Consider the following 20,028-nt stretch of genomic DNA (forward strand, 5'->3'; position numbering starts at 1 on the left):
GTGCCATTTGGGAACAGCGGTTAAGACACTACGGCGGCGGTCGCGGCGGTGAATAACAGATTGGGAGGCCGCAACGGCAGCCGTGAACGAACTGCTTCTGTATTTTCAAAGTAATAGGAAAATAATCTCCTGTGACCATATGATTCACCACAGTTACATTTGTGCGTGCAGCTGTTCTCCGAGAGAGGAACGAACCTGATCATCTCAACAGCTCAGTTCCGCGGCGATTCTCGGCTCCGGGTGGTGTTTTGGTAGAGCGGATCTCTAAAGAACCGCCGTTTGGGGGCTGCTCGCTCGATTAGAGAATCGTACTGAGCATGGCTCTGAACGAGTCTTGTCGGCACGTTCCGGTAGTGTTATTACAGGTGCATCGACCTACACAGCTGGGCGTTGTGTGAAACTTTCGCGTCATCTATTATCCATACCAAAAAGTGGACCTGTCTGGCTTCGAACAAACTGAACGAAGTGTTGTTCATCACCGCAATATTAAAGTTACTTTCTTGTATCATGTTTTCCAGAATCATTTTTTCTGGCGTCACAGCTCACTAGTAGGGATCATAGTTGTGAGGTTATAAAGTTGACAAAATATGCATTTTTTTCTTTATATATCGACCGAGAGTGATCCTGAAATACCAGACACATAAAAATGTTTGTAATGATGGTGAGGCCAATTTTTTTCAGTACAAATACAACCGATGCTGTTACAAAATAAATGACTCAATAACAATTAGGCAATAATTTCGATTATGCATGCTTAACACAGGTTACCCACCTAAATCAACCGCTGAACCATTCAAATGAACCTGTTCGCTAAAGTGAACTGAGCCGTTCTGAGCCGCGCACTGAAGTGAGTTGTTTTGCCCAGCTGTAGAGCTGACACCTGCGTAGCGCTGAAGCACTGTACATTGGAACATTACGGCCCAACAAGACCTGTTCCGTTTAATTTAATCACATGATTTGCTTTAAAAATATTCCACGAGAGTTTTTCAAAGCAAAAATGAACAATTACTAAAATTTTGCGTTCATTTTTCAGTTGCATTTTTTCTCTCCTTAGATGTAACAGCAGCAGTGTGCGATATTGCTTGGACATATCCTCCGTGTTTCCCCCACGCGCATTTTGCTCCGGCCGTCCCAATCGCCGCGCACCCCAGCCAAATTTTATAAGTGTGCTTGTTGGCCCACGCCCCGCCAGGCGGCAGTGCGCACCTATGCATCGAATGCATCGTTCAGCCCGTTGGGCCGGTGTTTCTCAGGTAGCACAAAAGAGCTTAAAGACTTCTACTACCGCGATTCTCCACAACGAAAGAAACGGCTTATAAACATCCCCGACAATCCGATCACGCATTCGCGACGTTTCTGAGAGGTCTTAAATCACGTCTAATATCCAGCGGGTATTACTATTTCTAGATGATTTATTTGCTCTCTTTAAAACATCTTTGGAAATTGGTTTAGAAGTAGGATTTTACAAGACCTGTTTAAGTCTGTCAATGTGACTTTTCAATCCCAATTTTAGATGGTTAGAAGACGTTCTGATAATTTCCGTCTACAAATGGGGTTCAGAAAGATGCTAAGAATCCCTTTCTTTGGATATTTAGAGCCGCTTTTTAGACGCATAAAATGCGGCTTTATGAACCCCCCTCCCTTACCCCTCGCATCCCCTGAAGTGATGCTAGGGGCGAATGCAGCGGCTTAGCTGCATGCATTCGCAATGAAAAGGCATTTGGCTGGAGAGAACATTTTACTGAAACCAGGCAATGGGGGGAAAGTACTGAGGAAAAAAATACCGTTGCAGTTGAAGACACAATTAGTTGAAAGCATTCTTTACACCTGCCAGAAGCATGATTATATAAAAACATTACAGTGGTTATATGGAAGAATTCTGTGCCAATAAAACATTAAAAGAAAGAGCAATGCAGGAAACTTGTACCAAGTCCACAACTCTGTAGTTTCTCATTTTTAAGGAGACAATGGAGCACAAACAGACTTTGACAACAAAAACAAAAAGATCTATGCAACAAACTTGTAATATAGTAACATAACTCGGTGAACCTGCTTATGTATATGAAAGGCAAGAATGCAGCACAAATAACACACTACACAAAAAAGACATTATACAAGAAACTCCCAATGTCCACAACTTTGTACATTTGTGTATGATTATTTAAAGCGAGAATGTAGCACAAATAAAACCCTAACAAAAAATATAAATACGAGCAAATTGTACCTTCAGGTTCACAACTTTGTGCATTTGTTTTTAAGCTTAAACAGTAAGATGCAAAGACAACTTGTTCTACAAAAAATCACAGCCACTTAGGAAAGTCAAAGAACTGAACTTAGTTAATCTGAATGATCACATCGCAAAATTTTTCACAAATTGGCTAAGCAGAATACCACTGATCACCTAGACCCAGCAATGTAAGGTTATCTGTATATCACTTATAAAAATGCATCACAAAATGACTAGGAGAAAGACGAGTGATATCACCAAATTACTAGTCAGAATACCAGTGACCACCTGACCCAGCAATGTTAAAAACATTTTTCCAAAAAAAGGGCACGTGCAGCATCATCAGAAAAGTGAACATATGTTCAATGCTAAAGTTTCACATTAGTGTGCACAGCTTGAAAAACAAAACTGCACTTTCTCTAAACAAATAAATAGCCATCTGAACGACAATTAAAAAAACCATCACCAGTGGGAGTCAACATATCCTAAATACAAAAGCTTTTTATCCCTACGCATGGTTCGTACATGTTTGAAAAAAAAATTAAACACAAAGCCATGTGCAGTAACTAGCACATGACCAAAAGTAGTGAACATTGTATAAATGGCAACGCTTCTTATTACTATGCATGGTCACACATGCTTGGTAAAAAAGGAAAGAAAGCCCTCAACCACCACAACAGAATATGGGGTCCTCTTCGCTGCACTGATGAAGGGCGCTACCTTTGTGCGACCTTTCTGTCGACGACAGTAAACTCCTCCAATTTTTCGCGAGTCAGAAGTTGCCTTTCCTGTTTCTTGCTCTTCTCTTAGCTGTGCCGTCTTGGTTGCACCTCCATCTGTTCAGGTTGTCTGGATGAGCTGCAGAAAAGAATCAATAAAAATCCGTAGATGTTTAACCCATTAAAAATGTTCTGTTTTGTGTTAGTACAGTGTTGCTCTTACGTTCGCTCCTACGCATTCTTTAGCCAGACCATGATAATTGTTTTCATTTCTGCATCCGTGGCTCCACGTGTTCGCACATTTCCTCTCACGGCCTCTGAATAGGCATTGTAGACACACGAAAATATCAGAGAAGATCACTTTTTACTGCCTATTATGCGTGGCCACATAAAGTTAACTAAACTGAGAAATTGCAATAAGATTGTAAGTTAAACCAGGGCAAGCTGAAGCAGCAAGCATGGTGCTATTTCATTTAACACTGCAGGCTTAACAGGCCGAAAAGGAGTTCACTAACTATTGACTAACCTCTGACTAGGCGGCACAACCGAAGACTTGAGAAGCTTTGTTTGTTTTTCTGGCCAGAGAAGCTGAAGGTCACCGCCAATTCATCTTCCAATAGGAACCGCAACTGAGCCCTCACAGCGTGGCCAACGGTTATGCCACCCAGGCCTGCATGTCGCTTGATCTGAAAATAAACAGCAAGTGAGACGGGAATTTCAAACACCTTCAAAATGGCCTACCAGGCTGCGTTCAAGGTCCTTGTTCTCTTGGAGGCTGCCCTCCAGTCTTCCTAAATCTTGAGCGCACCTAAGGGGAAAGATCCACTCGCCCATGTTCAGTTGGGTCCTCTAGCACCATTGGTTCAGAAGATGCAAAATCTGCTCATTTTGCTGCCGTATGTAAGCAAGCTCCTTCATGATGAGCTTCCTGTCAGCTGCATTGGTAAAACCATACAAAGACTTGCAATGCAGACGAGTTGCAGATGTACGGAGAGGGGCAGCTACTTCATGTTTTATGGCCTAGTTCCCGCTCAAGTGAAACAGCCAAAACCTATCAGCATAAATTACAGCACAACTCTGCTCCCGGCTACCTTAAAAAAGGGCTCAGCAGTGCATATTCAGTGCCACTGTAGACATAGAGAGTTCAACTTTTAGGCACGGAGGCTGTGACTCAGCAGTGAAAGAAAATTCCACTACTGACCTTAGACAAGCAGTAATCCTCACCATTGGCGGCAACACATTAAAGTTCATCCTCTACCCAAGAACATGCATCACACACTTCACCAAGGTCAACGTCTCACTCGTAGCCAAGCCCACCTACGGGCATATGGCCATACCCACGACATCGCATAAATGGATGCAAGTCCATACCCCACCCAGTCTCGGCACCTAAAAGTGGCGCCTACACAAGATAAGATCACCACTTGCACCTCCCTTAACACCCCATCCTCCTCCTTTTTCACCCCTCCTCCTGAGTCGAAAAACTCACTATTGCTCTGGCAATCACCCAAACTACGTCACCGATTATACTCACGGACTCCCAGGCTGCCTGTTGTAGCTTCTTGTTGGGTAAAGTGATCCCAACAACCCTCCAGCTACTGAGCCACCCTAAACCCACCCAAACATTGGCTTTGTTTGGATTCTAGATCATTCCTCACTCGTTGGCAGCAACTGTGCCTACCAGCAGGCCAACAGCTTATCTTGCCAGGCTACCGAGGGTGATTTGCACACACCACCCTTGGTCACCTTCCAAGACATCCGACAGCACTATCATGCTCTTAGGCAATCCCTCTCACCCCTCATACTAATTTACTCAAACACGAAGAAGCTACTCTTTGCAGAATTCACACAAACACTTCCCGTCAGCTGACATGGTCGCACCACCTTTATCAAGCTAGCTACCTCTTAGAATGTAAACTTCGTTCTCAACAGAGCCCTAACCCACATCGTCATCAGATGGGCTCACAACCCAACCCTCCCACCTCTTTCCTTTTCCCCTTCCCGAGATGCGGGTGAACCTGACAACCAGCACTGACCTGGACGCCCAGAAACTACTGGTCTTCAGGGCAGAGACCCCCACGTTGTCCTTTAGGCTACTGGACTGAGGAACCGAATTCATTTCTCTCCAAAAATTAGGTCCTTTCCTACCTCCAGCATGCCCACTGAACTTCAATCCTAGAACAATGCTGCAAGAACTCCCTGCGTGACCAGGTTAAATAAAATGCTGGTTAGATAGAAATAGAAAGAATACAAGACAGCGAAATTGAGGCAGACAAGAGCTGCAATATGGTGCATATGAAGTGATGTGGATGCATGTGCTATTATTAGTCGATAAAACCCAAACTGAGCACATGGCATTTTGTGAAGACAACGCCATGCTGCAGACCATAGCCTGTGGGTTTTATATCTACTGCTACTAATTTGAATGCATTTTATGTTCTGTTTTTAGCAGTGGTTACAATGTTGCCAGTCATGCAATCACCACTTTTACCAGTATAACACAATCACCAGCACCCCACAACCATCGAGTAAAATTGTAAAATATGAAGCACTAAATCTTTACCAGAAGTTGTAAATACCATAGTTCTACAACTGCTACCATTTGAATTAGCTGCAGTTCATAATGGCCACCTGGTCCACACTAACTGATGTATTTCCATTGCTTTGAAAGACAAAACAACCCATTCTATACGTACAATGCAGCATTAAACTTTGATATATTCATGCACAAGTTTCAGCCTGTTGGAACCTATACTGTGACCTTGCTGACAGCGAACGTGCGAACTGCAGACAGCGGGCCCCTGCGTGGATGTCTCCGGAACCACTGGCAGCACTGTTGACAGTCTCCTAGAAGTTAAATGAATATACACATAGCATTACCCTAACATAATCAACCAAGCAAGGAGATTATTCTAGCATTTTATAAGTGCCCTGGTGAACACCTACGTGTCAGGCTTTACATAAAATTCGCCTCAAACAATGGAACGAATTTAATACCTAGCGGGCAGCAGTGGTTGCAACACTTGCATTGGTTGGCTTGTATACCTGCACAAATGATAGTGCACTTAGTTTAGGCACGTTAACGCATCACAGCAGCAAACGTGCCCAGCCTGAACAGAAGTGGCCAGCGTGCTTTGCATAGACAATAATCTTTCTGGTTCAAGGGTAGTCCTGAAAAGCCAGATACGTTGCCAACTGGTTCAACTCGCACACCAACATTTCAATGCATTATTGAACGATTATTAAGCATCATACATAGGTGCTCCAGAGCAAAGACCATGTGATGTGTTTGGCCTGCCAAAAAAAGAATAAAGAATCCCATTACTTAAAAACAGACACAAAACACAAGCATGTCTCACAAACAGATCTATAGTAACCATCATCTGGTCCCACGCTTCTTGAAAAGAAAAAGAACATTTTAGGGTAAAACATTCCGGTAGTCTTACAATACAATTTAAAAAAAAAACAAATGCTCGAACGAATAGTTTTATTTGAGGAGCCAAAACAAAAAATCCAAGTTTGGGTCATTAAAAAGACGGCTTTTTCTTTATAACAATGATACCAACCATGCCATAAATTTCAAACAAATAATGGAAACTAAGAAAAAGATTCAGCTGTGGAGACATCTTGATTACATCACAGAATCTCATTTTTCCGGATGGCGCCCGCCGCCCAGAGCCACCGCCAACAAACGTGGCTGGCCAGTAGCAGTGGGGAGTCTATAGTTCATACCACAAGCTAGGCGCAGTACTTGGAAGGCTAAATTGTTGTCAACAGCCCGCACCCTCAGGGCACCTAACTCACCACGAAGGAGAAGCGCCAAAAGGCACCGGGGCCTTCCCGCGAGGGGAGAAGGGAATGTCCTGTCAGGACACCCTTCGCAGCGGGCTTGGTGCCCTCAGTGGGCGCTCTGTTGACAATAATGTAGCCTACACAGTGCTGCACCTAGCTTGTGGTATGAAATATAGTTCCACTTATTCTTATGCACACAGTTCTTTGGGAGGAAAACAGGAGGTGACAGAAACCCACACTCGGTACGGTCCTGCACTCAGTAGGTACGCCATGAATGCCCTAAGTTACTGCGCTCAATTTTAGAACGGCAATTTAAAGAGCACTGGAAAAAATGCGTTCTACGCATTATGCAATGTTTAAAAGGACACTGAAGACAACCAACAAGTTAGTTTCAGAGCAACCGCTAATCAAAAAATGCATTTCAATTCCTCATTTCCCTTGCAGGGATTTGATGACACAAATGGCCAGGGGTTGTTTGAGTGATGATAAACTGGAAGCATGGGAGGCAGCAGTTATGTACAGCAGTACTCAAGCAAAGGAATACAAGATTACCACGTACTATGCGGCTTCGTCCGTTCAGGTCAAATCAGTCGTGATTTCCTGACATTTCAATCCCTTTGCTGACATTTCAAGCTCTTTGTGAAATGTTTCTCCATTGGATGTGCGTTCACGTTTGATGCTCTGTTGAAAACGGGCATATAAGCTGCACAAAAGTTTGAGCCATCCACTCGTGTGCACAGCTCCATTCCCCACTGCTTGCACAGCACCGCGTACCTATGTACAAGTAGGCATTTCCTATGGCCAAAAGAAATACACGTAAGGATGGCATAGCCCCGTGTTCTCAGTGAGCTAAACTATCAATCTACAGCAACTGGTATTTTGCCTTCAGTTTTCCTTTAACTCTATAGTGATTTGACTCTGTACTGTTCTGTGTGCTGCAAGTGTGCTATTTACCAATCAGGCAAACACTTGCCAGTCCAACATACCTTGGAGGCCCAATGCGATGGAGCAGAAGTTCCGCTTGAGTTGGCGCAATACTACAGTGGTAGCCTGCAGCTTGCTGCACACGTGGAAGGGGAACACTGAAAAGTATAGGTAATATAAATCAACTAAAAGAGTAGCACTTGCATTCAGAACTTTGGAAGGGCAGAGGCCTGCTGAAGCTCGTGCTTGCCACATAGGATTCAGGCACTAGTATAGCAGGGGTTCTGGAACATGAAAAGTGAGGTTTTAGGCACCGTAAGTACAACTGGGCTATCCGGTGCACAGCAGTCAAGTTCTACAGAATAATTTCCACAACTCCAATGTTTTGAAATGCCTTCATACTACATATTGTTACGCGATGGCAGAAGAAATGAGGCGAACCATGGAGGATGACGACGCGATCTATTTACAGTAGGAGATGACCTATTTACATTATTTACAAGGCAGCTTTTGCAGAGTGTTCGCTCAGGCTGCACACCCCACACACAGCTCTCCTTTGTCGTTCTTCATCGGGCCTACAGAAGCGCATACCCTACTTCGCCCTTCTTCGTCTCCTCGTGACAATAAGAAGGCACACTCCATGAAAACACCTTCAGTTCATACTTACCTATACGAAATGCAGTTTTTTTTTAACTTTCAAATAAAGCAATGATTTTCTCGTGTTATAAATTAAGACAAAAAAACCCCACATAACCACACAATGAATACTACTACGTACTACAGTATATGCCTGGTTGAGCAAAAATCATCCATGCAAATATATGCTACTACTACACAATAAATTCAAACAGAACATTAAGACATTGTAGACTTGAATGCTTTTTCCAAAAGATCTGCTCACCCCAATAAAGCAAAAGTGATGTGTAAACAATTACCTGCTGCAACCTTCGCACTTTACCAGCGACACCTTTCGGCCCATTCAGCTACACAAAAATGTCGACCGGTCTCTAGTCTCTAGGCCTTCCACTTATGTCCATGAATTCCTGAAGAAAAGGTTCGCTTCATGAATGAAGTTTAGAAGGGGATGACGGTGAGGCCCCTGTGTGCATGCAAGATAAGAGGACACGTCATCAATCAGAACACAGTGGTATTCTGCCGTTATGGCCCCTTTTAGAACTGTTAAAATTTTGTTTCTTGTTCTAATGCCAAGACTTCTGCTTCCAAGACGTGGCAAGACTTCTGTTGCATCACATGGTCCAAAATATTTTCTCGATATTTCACTCTGAAAATTATATTTTCAGAGTGAAATATCCAATATTTCACTCTGAAAATAATAATAATTCCATAATTTCAATAATTCCATAATTCCATAATATTTCACTCTGAAAATAATGATAATTCCATGTCGATTTGGGGGATAGTTTGATGCCTAAACAAAACTAAAAAAAATTAGCATCCATAGAACACAACTCAACTTTGCGGCCGCTTTTTAACTGCACTATATTACCTATAAAACAATGCCAGAACAAAAAAACTGGCCATTTGAACATTACCAAAACAAAAGCTCACACATCGTCTGGAAATCGGGGTGGTGTCCCTTGCGAAACTGTGTCCTCTGGAGTTGGCTCTAGTTCAGCACTGGGGCAAGATGAAGACCTGCATAGGAGCATTCAATGAAGTTCAATTTAACACACCAAGCAGGTGCTTTACAAGACATGAAAAGGCGACTGGCAAAGTATTTGGACATAATTGCCGTCAGAATGAACATATCTGCATTAGGGAAGCTATGTGCTCTGAAATGTTAAACTAACAAGACTACCTTTCACTGGAATGAGATTCCACGAAGCTTGTTTCATGGTCGTCGAAATACATGTTGGCTTCACAGTGACGCTTCCCCCTGCCCTTTTCGCCATCGGTGGTTGCTACGTCATCCGTGTCTTCTGCACAAAGTGCTTTTTCCCTTGCACTCTGGTATGTACCTGCACCAAAACAAAGCCGTAAAGACGAACATCGCCAATAAAAAAATGTATTTGTAGAATGGTGCTAGCAGTGAAAAGTATACAACTAATGGCCCCACTCAGGACATCGAAAGCCGTAATGGCTCAGGAAGTAAGACAGTGATCATTGTCCCTAGAGTGCATGCTTAAAGAACACAAAATTGCAAGAAATACAGAAAAGGAAGGAACAACACCCACACCTACTTACTGTAAACCGAATTTTGTGTTTACGAGTAAGAAACATAAGTAGTCTTTCAGGCAAGCACAGGTACCAGCCACAAACGAACCCCCAACATAGGTGCGAACTATCATGACCAGAACTTGCCAAAACTTGACCAAAGCTACAGAATTGCAATTATTTCATACATGCTGTCTCATAGCCTAAGCCACAGAACTGTAATCATTTCATACATTCTGTCTCATAGCCTAAGCCACAGAACTGCAATCATTTCATACATGCTGTCTCAAGGCCTAATAACCAATGTCATCAGTAAGTTTGCCGACCTGAGCATATAAGTAATTTATTTGCTCGACTAAGACTGTGCAAAACGACACGGCCTAATAACCAATGTCATCAGTAAGTATGCCGACCTGAGCATATAAGTAATTTATTTGCTCGACTAAGACTGTGCAAAACGACACGGATGAAAAACACTGTACTCTTCCTCATTGCACTGTACTGTACTCACTGTACTCTCCCCCAAATTGCAATTTGTTCCTTGTGAAACCTGGGTCAGGGTGGCTGTTGTATGAGCATGTTCATTAGGTAGCACCAGCCCCCATTGAAATGAAAGTCATACGTGCACATGCACATGCAAAGACCTCTCACTGGCGTTATAGCACACAGCAGTGTAGTCAGTTTTCCCTGCTCCATCCTTTAACCTTACACCTTCAATGAGGTAGGTACAAGAACTTACTTGCTGTGCCAATAACACGCACATCATGCTTTCTGAACGAAGAGTCCGGTTGCTCATGGTGAGTTATTGTCTTTTTCAGCCGTGATGCCCCGTAGTCCAGCGGCCAAAGGCAAACCTTGTCACACACCCACGATGACGGAACAGCCTCCACTTCGTTACTCTTCGTGAATCGTACAATTGTAAAGGCTGCAATCAGGCACAATGCATCAAGTGCACTTGCAACATGCTTAAAGTTTTTCACATTTAGGTAAACTGGCGTTTACTCAAATTTGAGCTGAAATTAGCCTCCAGTTGTGAAGTTAAAAAAGACAAAAGCGATCCTATAAGTGATATTGATGAAACCTTTTTAGCAGCTGTAAAGGGGTAGTCACGACAATAAGGAAAAATGTCAACGCTTGCATGCCTGGAAAACATACGGGAGTAGATACTCGGCCGGCAGCCGACCCGCGTGAACCGAAATTTGCCGGCAGTCTCTCCTTATTGGCTTGCTGTGGTCACCTGATTAGTGACGGCATGCTGTCGTACCCACTAGGTCGTACTGTCACGACAGTTGTCCTTCGCGAGCGAAGAGTGATGGCACTTTGTGTCAGAATAATTATTTGCCGTTAGAGCAGGGCCGGGTGGCTTATTTCGGTTATTTGCGCTACCACAGCGAGTTTAAATTGGACCTAGAATATGACCTTTGGTTAGACGAAGTTGCCGGCAAATAGTTATCCTAGCGCAAAAGGCCTGCACCCTTTACTTGACGAAACATCGATCTGCCGCGGCTAAGCCCAGCAGCCGACAAATAATTGAAAACTTGCGACAGAAAACTGCCTGCGTGAGCACAACCGGACAGCGGGCTTTCAGCGAAGCTGGCATATGCCCCTAACTAAACAAAGCTGCCGGCAAATAACAGCTTATAGCGCGAAACACCGGCACTCTTCGCTCCGCGGCAGCTTGCGAATGAAAACTGTCCAGCTGTATGCCGGCAAAGCGTTCTTATACAGCAAGCCGGCACTAATCACGTGACCGCAGCAAGCCAATAAGGAGAGACTGCCGGCAAACTTCCGAATATCCTCTCCCAAGAATTTCTTTCGAGCTAATATATTTTAAAATTTCCTTAAAATATGCAAAACTAACACTCGCGTGATATTTTCGCACTACTATACTTTAACATTGCCAAACGAGCTTTATCTCGAACCAGGATTTAACATCTTGCAACGCTTACCACGTTCATCATCTGGCTGGGGCGCCATGTCGGAGATGGCAACAGTCGGGTCGGTTCCGATACACTGCAGATCGTGGTTGGAACCTGCGTACATTTTAATTGCGGCAATGCTCGGATATTAATTGCTGAGAAAAAAAATAAACATGCGCCAGTAAAATCGCAATGCCGCTTCGAGCAGAGGCACCCGTGTTGGAGGCGGTTTGCAGAGCTTTATTGGTATCAAAACACGGATATTTCGGGCGATGCGGCCGGCTAAAGATCGCGTGCATTCACCCACGACGCCCTGACAGGAAGGCAATGCGTCGTGCTACGTCAGAATTCTCTCATAAGGAGTGAAATAAACCCACTTGTTTACCTACGGCTGCCTACGGCAGTTAATGCTTGCTTATAAAAGATGCCGCCCAATTTTGACGCCGGCTTTCACAAAACTTACGGTGAGAGCGCAGCTCAGCGTTTCCGACCAAGGATGCCAAGATGGGGCACAAGTTGTCGCGCAAGTAAACCAAAACATTTAATAAATGTTACAATGCGAACAATATATTCTAGGTGGAGCTGCATACTTAAATACTTCTCGCTTAAAACTAACCACGGTATCACGTATACAAAACTCATGTTTGAGAACACCGCGAAACTGCACACTTCAAGAAAACTGAATGGGCGCTTGTGGCTGGAAATAAAGCTATCGTTCAGAATCACTGTCACAAATACATCAGAAACATTTACGAGTCACAGCACGGCGGTATCATCGGGCGCAACAAAATGTGACCTATGAATACGGCACAAATTGCAAATACTTACAAAAATGAGGGCCACATAAAGAACCTCCAAGACCTTGTCACATATCGGCGCCCAGCCGCACCTCTGAACAGGGAGGATGCCGCGCCGGCCGCGCACTGACCGTTGGCGCAAACTGATTACTCTCAACCCGGCGCGCGCCCAAGCTCATGCGAACACTGCGGAGGAGGTGGAGGAGGTACAGGCACAGAGCAAGGCCTCAACGGCGATTCTCTCCCACTTTTTGCCCTGTCCATTGGTCGCAGGAGTTCATTCTGTTGGCGCCAAAACTGATTACTCTCAAACCAGCGCGCGCCCAAGCTCATGCGAACGGTGCAACGCTGCTAACGCGGCGGAGGAGGTAGGAGGAGAGGCGAGGCGATGTGTAGATGCAGAGGAGGGTATGAACAATGGCGCGTCAAACCACTGCTCTCAACTAAAGTATTCCTTCCTTCATTTCATGATCGCTGCACTAGAATATTTCCCTTTTATAATTTTGCGGACTCGCGGGTTGCGTTTTTTGCTGCCGTTGGAAGTCGCATCGCAAGAATGTGTCACAATACAATCACGTTACTGTGAGCGCGAAATTCAAATTTATGTAGTGAGTATATTGCGTTGCAGTCCATGTTGCCTCGCTTGGGTATGTAATAATCATATCGAAAGCGAAATTTGTTTAGGTCTGAATTAAACCTCGAATTCTTCTGCAACCAGCTTGATCTGAATAGATTTCATTGTTAACCAGTACTTATTTCGCATGACTTCTGCTGCATTGCATTTTCAGCCCGCCATGAAAATGTGCTACAGGTAAACTATAATTACAGGTACTCACAGATTTGTCCACGCCAACTGCCGCGGTGAAGTCGATGACGGTCCTCTTATTTCTGCTTGCTTGCCGATGACACTTCATGTCTCAAAACAAGGTTTGATGTACTCAGGCAACTTGCAGCTGCCCATTTATATATTAACAACCCGTCGGCACGCTCGTGAAATTAGCACAGCAGAGCTCGTTCGGAAGATTGGCGTCACAGAAAAACTTGAAGATCGTAACTTCAAAAATCGCTCGTAAGAAGACATATTATAGATAACGACGATCAAGCAGAAAACTAAATTTTTTAATACACGCAGTTTCCTTATCCGAAACATAATGAATGTTTTCACGTCGTGATGAGCGGAACAATGTAGGATTTGTTCTAAATACTACATGACCGTAGTGTGAATTAGAGGGAATGTGGCGAACTCTCCCGGCTGACCTGAAGAAAAGCTGAAGCACTTCGTTGTAATGTCCTGTATTTTCCAGGCACCTAGCGATGATGACAAACCGGAAACTCTCCAAATGTCGAAGAAAGCCTTACTTGTTGGAAGTCGTATAGGGGCTTTTGGTTTTGTACTCCCGCCCAATTATCATCCATGTCCGATTGTCGGATAAAAATGCAACGCTCTCAGCCACAACGACTGCCGTCTATGAGTTGACAACAGCTGTTCGCCTTATCTGCCTTCAGGACGCTGCAATCTAGATTAGCTGTTGCATACTGAATGCCAGCACAGCCTGGTGGCAGCTTGATGACCTCGTGCTCCACTGTGAACAGCTCATTTACGTCGGGTGCAACTGATGATAGAGCACGGCTCGCAGCCTTTCTTTCCTGCACGCATCGGTGCAACTGCTGCAGCTTCTGTCTTCCTGGGCGTACTAGCCTTTTAATTTGGCTCATGAGGTTCTCTGAAGGAAAAGCACTGAAGTCGTCAAGTGGGCCGAACTGCCGGACGTCTTGTGCGAGGTGCACTAGCCCGTGGACGTTATACGTCATGACGTGCTGCGAGCCGTACAGCTTGCTGAAGCTTTCAACGAATGACACCAGCAGTCTGTGTGCGTAGTCGTTCAATTCGCAACAGGACTGAGGCGTTGCCAGGATTGTTATGGCTACGTGCAGCAACAAGAAGTTGTGGTACCTTTGTTTGTCGAGAAGCTCCTGGAGTACAACTGGTCCGGTGTACCAGAGAAACTGTCGGTACTCTGTTGCTTTGCAGGCAGTGAGATGATCAACAGATTGCGGTGTTCTTGCAAACTCTCTGCAAAAGAAGTCGCTCAGCAATACCACTTTTAAAGAAAGACGTGAAATTTCCTCGTCCCTCATCCTAATGCAACTCCGCTTACCTCCCTTCCAGGGTTGAATGAGTTTCTTCTGGACGCCCAGGCAAACAAGGTGCATGTACTCATAAGGGAACGCTGTGACCAGGCCAAGTGGCACCATTGACAGAGTCGTGTCGCCTAGGTGGTGTTCGGGACAGGCTTCGCAGCAAAGCCAGCGTATGTGCGGAGGGGAGCATTTGTTTCAGGAAAGACCACTTTTCCCATGTCACTTTTTCCCTTTTGCTTGCATTTACCACATCCGTAGAAGCCACAGTGATACTTAATGTTTAGAAGGTAGGCCCTTGCTGGAGCATCACAGAGGAAACCTTTCCTCTGAACATCAAAGTTGTGACCTCTTGATGTTATGCCGGTATGAACAAGCGCTATCAATTATGGCACCAATTCCGAAAGGAAAGTTGCTACCGAGTATGGCTTGCCTTTCCCTTTATAGCAGCCAACTAGAGACAGCAACCGAGGTTTCAGTTGCTCACACCTGACAAAAAGTGGCCAAAAATCGTCTGTAGTGCTGTTTCCAAGTAGCATTCCAGCTGTATTGTAAAGGAGGTCCAGCTTTGTGTCAGCTTCGAGGTTAGCACATTCGTCCATCAACTCTTCTAGGGTTGTTTTCACTGACAAGTGCGCATACACTCCTGGGGGAACGGGTCGCATTGCAGCCGACCGCGGGGTATTAAGCAGTGTTCTAGCGCCCAAAGGGAGTTCTAAGTTGCAGACACTATTCAGTTTCAGCAGAAGCTTTGAAACAGCGGTTAATGGGACATTACGACGAGTCACCCACGATGCTAGCCATGTGGGAATCTCAATGTCACTGCCTGAACTCTCGTCAGTTTCTGTTCGCTGTGTTTCTTCGGACGGTGTGCTTGCGTAAATTGCCATCGTTGCATACCAAACGTTTATCCCTCCTGTCACTTGATAATCGCTGCCAGGACTGGCGTCACCGCCGGTTTGCTCGAATTAAGAGGTACTGCACGTTGCTTTGATCTCAACGCTGTGTGTGTCCCCAGACTCAGCTTCACCAATAAAGGGCGTTTTAAGCCGAACGTCAGCATTTCAACGAGTTAGCGCTTCTATCTCTTCGTAAACTCTTCGTCTCTTATGACGTCCAGAGAGCACACAAAAGTATTTTCTTCTCCTCCCGCTACTCATGATATCGGTAATAAAACGACTAAACAGAAATCAAAACGCTTAGCGCTAGCCAACGCTGAAGTTTTGAATCAAATTCACACGACACAACCTATCACGGCGAGAAGGAGCCCCGACTGAGATATTCCCGCCAAACATTTTTGGCGCTGGATTTTACGGCCGGATAAAAGAAGTCTAGAGGAGCAACTGCTAACAGCCGTCATCAAAAATACGTTTTAAAGACGTCGTTTTCAAAGGGATATTATCCTTGCAACGATTGACTTCTAGAAGCCATCTTTTCCTATCTGAAATCCATTTCTGACGTTTCCTCCATGAATACGACGTTTTCTAGACATTCTGTGCTGCCTGGGTTAGCGTCATTTCGCGACATATCAACGGTGCAGTTTTTTGTGGTCTTGGCACGAGTGTATCTGCGCGTTTATTTGCCGCATTTATTCTCAGCTCCTGACGAAGGTGCTGACGCAGAACACCTGTAATGGATGCGTCGTTCATTGGAAGAGGCGAGAACTATACTCCGTCGGTCGATTGGTCCTTGCCGGTCGATTGGTCCATAAAAGACCTCACCACCCTTCCCTTGCGCTCTTCCGCTAGGCGGAAGTCAACCTTTAACTGTAATATACGGTTTATGCCTGGAGGCATACAATCGCCTTTAGAAAAGGAGAAGCGTATCGTTGGTGGCTAATTCTATACCGAACAAAAGCTTGTTGTGGGCGAGTTGGCACATTATGCTAAAAACATTTCTCGGCGGTAAAACAGGGACGAAGAAGAAACACGTAATACGCAACACAGTGCCTGTGTTGTGCGTTACGTTTTTCTTCGTACCTGGTTTAGCGCCGAGCAATGTTTCTAGAGCGAACGTACACAGCCGCCAACTGCCTCACGGGTGGGACCAAATGTGCAGCTCTGCATTTCCACCGCGATGTAAATGGGCGGAGTTAATATAATTTATCGCTTCGCAGCGTAGATAAAGACAATTAGTCGAACGCAACTTAAAAAACTAAAGCACAGAAATTAGAAAAATGAGAGACACAGAAGTGATATTAACAAATTCAAAAATATAAATTTTATACAGCTGCTTGACAAAACAGACAAAAATAAAGCAGCAGTGAAAACAATGGCAAAAGCGAAAAAAAATCGTGCCAACAGACGAACCTTGTGGCGCCCTGCATTTGCACAGAAATACCTAATTGTGGTAGTTCACAGATTTAATTCCTATAATAGCGCGAATAGAGGTAATCGATCAAAAGGGATATTAAAAACAAAAAAGCTAAGAAGAATTAAATAAGATAAACTTCTGAATTTAAACCTATGAGTTATATACATCTCCCGCGCAAAGCGAGTACAAGAATAAAAAGCCTTGACAAAATCCTTGGCCGCTCCCTTTACGAACAACCGCACAACATAGGCCAACTCAATAATGTAATGCACAGCCGCCGTACACGGTGAAATCTAGGGGCTTTTTATGTCTGCTGTAAAAAACAAAAACCAAACGCTAAGGCAAGATTTCAACCCGAGGCTTTTGCGTAGAAGCCGAGTACTATACCCACTGAGCTACAATAAAGGGGTAAGGAGGCAGCACCCCTAAACGGTTAGACCCCGTTTTTTGCCTCACATTTTGGGGCCTATTTCAACCACCCTATACTTCAAGTTTAGTGTACAATGAAGAACCGCGCAGCGGCTGTCCTAGGGGCATAGCAAATCGCCGCCCGATTACGACTACGCCAAGCAGCAGAGTTCTGACCGCGGTGGTTAACATTTAGCAACACAACCTGTCCTTCCCACTATAGTCAGTGTGTTAAGTGTACCGGAATATTTTGTTATACCCGTCGAAGGGAAACCAGTTGGGAGTTGGTTTGTGGCAAACATACTGCTAAATAAAAAATAGCGGACGTGGAATTTTGTTCTCAAAATAAAAAAAAACAGTTAAGGTGACACCCAAACCCCCAAACCTTTACGTCAACGTACCGTCCTCAAAACTGCTAACAACTACAAGGGGTTGGTGTCTGCCTTCGCTCAAACTTGTGGCTTACGATACGGATCAGGCTAGACAGACAGAGTTGTGCGCGTGCGCTAGGGCAGCCAGGTAAAAAAGGTCAGCCCCTTGCACACCGAATAGTAGCCGGTGAAGATGCGACCGCAGCTACACTAAGCTGCCGTTCCGTGAATAGGGTGGTACCAGCTTCTTTCGTGTTGCTAGCACTTTTTACGAGTGTACCTATCGCGAAAACGTTGTCCAGATTCACAATATTGCTGGGGTTTTGTTTTTATCATAGCCGGGCTAAGTGGATACAAAGCAAGTTTAAGATATATATTTGAAGACATTTTAGCATCGCCGATAGTCTAGCAGTCAGGGGGATTTTCTCATAGATGGTGTAGTTTTGCCGGATTCTATGAATTGTGGAAGGTTTTTCATTTCAAACGTGAATAATCATCGACGTTTTCTTTGTGTGTTTTTTCAATCTCTCGTTTCTTATCCCTTGGCACATTTCCGCGCTATCTCCAAGCAAGGAGGATAGCCAATGAAAATGTACGTTCATACTGTTACAATTGCTATTCTGGGATATGCATGTCGTAATATTAATGTACACATCATCACACGTTCATTGAAAATGTTTCTGATGGAATGGCCGTAACGTATTGAGTATATTTACCTTAAGCCACAGTCGCGATCTTTGGTGCTATCAGGCATTAGTGTTTGTCTAATATTATTGAGTATCAATATTCGAATTTCTCCGAAACGCAATTTCACCCAGCCCTATTTTAAACTTTATTTGTTTGCCTTTCAATAAAGAGCTTGCCTTAGAACTTAGGCACAAATCTGAGCTGTTTTTGACCTGTAAATTCCTTTAGACTTCGGCGATATTTTGCGACACCTTTGTGCTTGAAATGCTAGTTTATCTACCTGCCGAGTGATATAAATCTATTTAACTAAAATTTGTATCCAGGTTCACGCAAAATACTCACACAAATTTACGGCAATGCACTTGCTCATGCACCAACCTTGGTGTCTTGATGACATACCCGCGTTATTGGCGTGGCTATCGTATAAGTGCAGGCGTTGCTGAAACAAATGCGTATACTGAGGCTTGAGCTTTCCTGTTTTAATGCCATTCAGTGAAGTTATTGTGGAAGAGGAATCCAAGAAAAGATACAGGACGCTTCACGATTCTTCAGGTGTTCCAGTGTACCAATAGGAACTTCTTCAGATCGCCTAGAAGAGTGCTGAATTACTCGTATTCCGTTTGGAGCAGCATCGAGTCCCTTTACGCTCCCTGCAACATTTCGACACCTCCTCATCAAAGTTTAGGAAGACAACAGAGCAACAGCAGAACTCTTAAAATCATCGTTCTGTGTTGACGGTTTGTTGACCGAGAAAAAGTTAAGAGGAGGCGTATCGATTTACGAAAAAAGTAACGATATCCTAGCAGATAGAGGTACGCTGTTACACAAGTGGTCAACAAATATTGATCAAGTACAAAAATTTTTCAACAGCAACAAGAAAGAAGTGAACGCACTGGACTACGACGAGGCGGTCCTATTATCAAGGGATAGAACGGTTTTTGGTAATTCTTGGACTTACGACGATGGACTTCGTGTCTGTATGAAGTCAGCAATACCTTTTGGGGAGAAACACCATTCACAAAGCGGACAGTGCTACAATTAATCGCACGAATTTTAGACCCGCTTGGAGTGATATGCGCATTTGTAAGCACTGGCAAAATGCAGTTTCACGGCTCAGGACCCAAAATATTCATTGGGATGTGCGTCTCCCTTCGCACATGCAGGGAGAATGGTCGAATTGGTCGAACAATGTTAGCAAGCTGGAAGACATTAGAATCCACCTCCAACTGTTTTGTGGGCATGAGAAACTACCTTTAAACGTGGAGGTACACGTTTTTTCCTGATGCGATTACTCAAGCTAATGGCGCGTTGGCGGACATTTGTTTCTTGAGCAATACCCCATCAGCAGATACTACGTTTTGGTTCTCAAAGTCGAGAGTGCGCCAATCCGAAAGATGAGGGTGCCCAAACCGGAACTTATGGGAGCACTTGCAGTCCCAAGAATTGACGATTACCTGAACAGCGACGTCTTCTATTAACTACAACTATTTGGTACCTGGCGGACTCGTCAATCTTGTTGGAATGGATCACTGGGAGTTGTAACCATTTCGTGAAATA

Source organism: Haemaphysalis longicornis, unplaced genomic scaffold, assembly GCF_048455015.1.
Source record: "Haemaphysalis longicornis isolate Haplotype H1 unplaced genomic scaffold, Haemaphysalis longicornis Haplotype H1 scaffold_15, whole genome shotgun sequence".
Taxonomy (NCBI): domain Eukaryota; kingdom Metazoa; phylum Arthropoda; class Arachnida; order Ixodida; family Ixodidae; genus Haemaphysalis; species Haemaphysalis longicornis.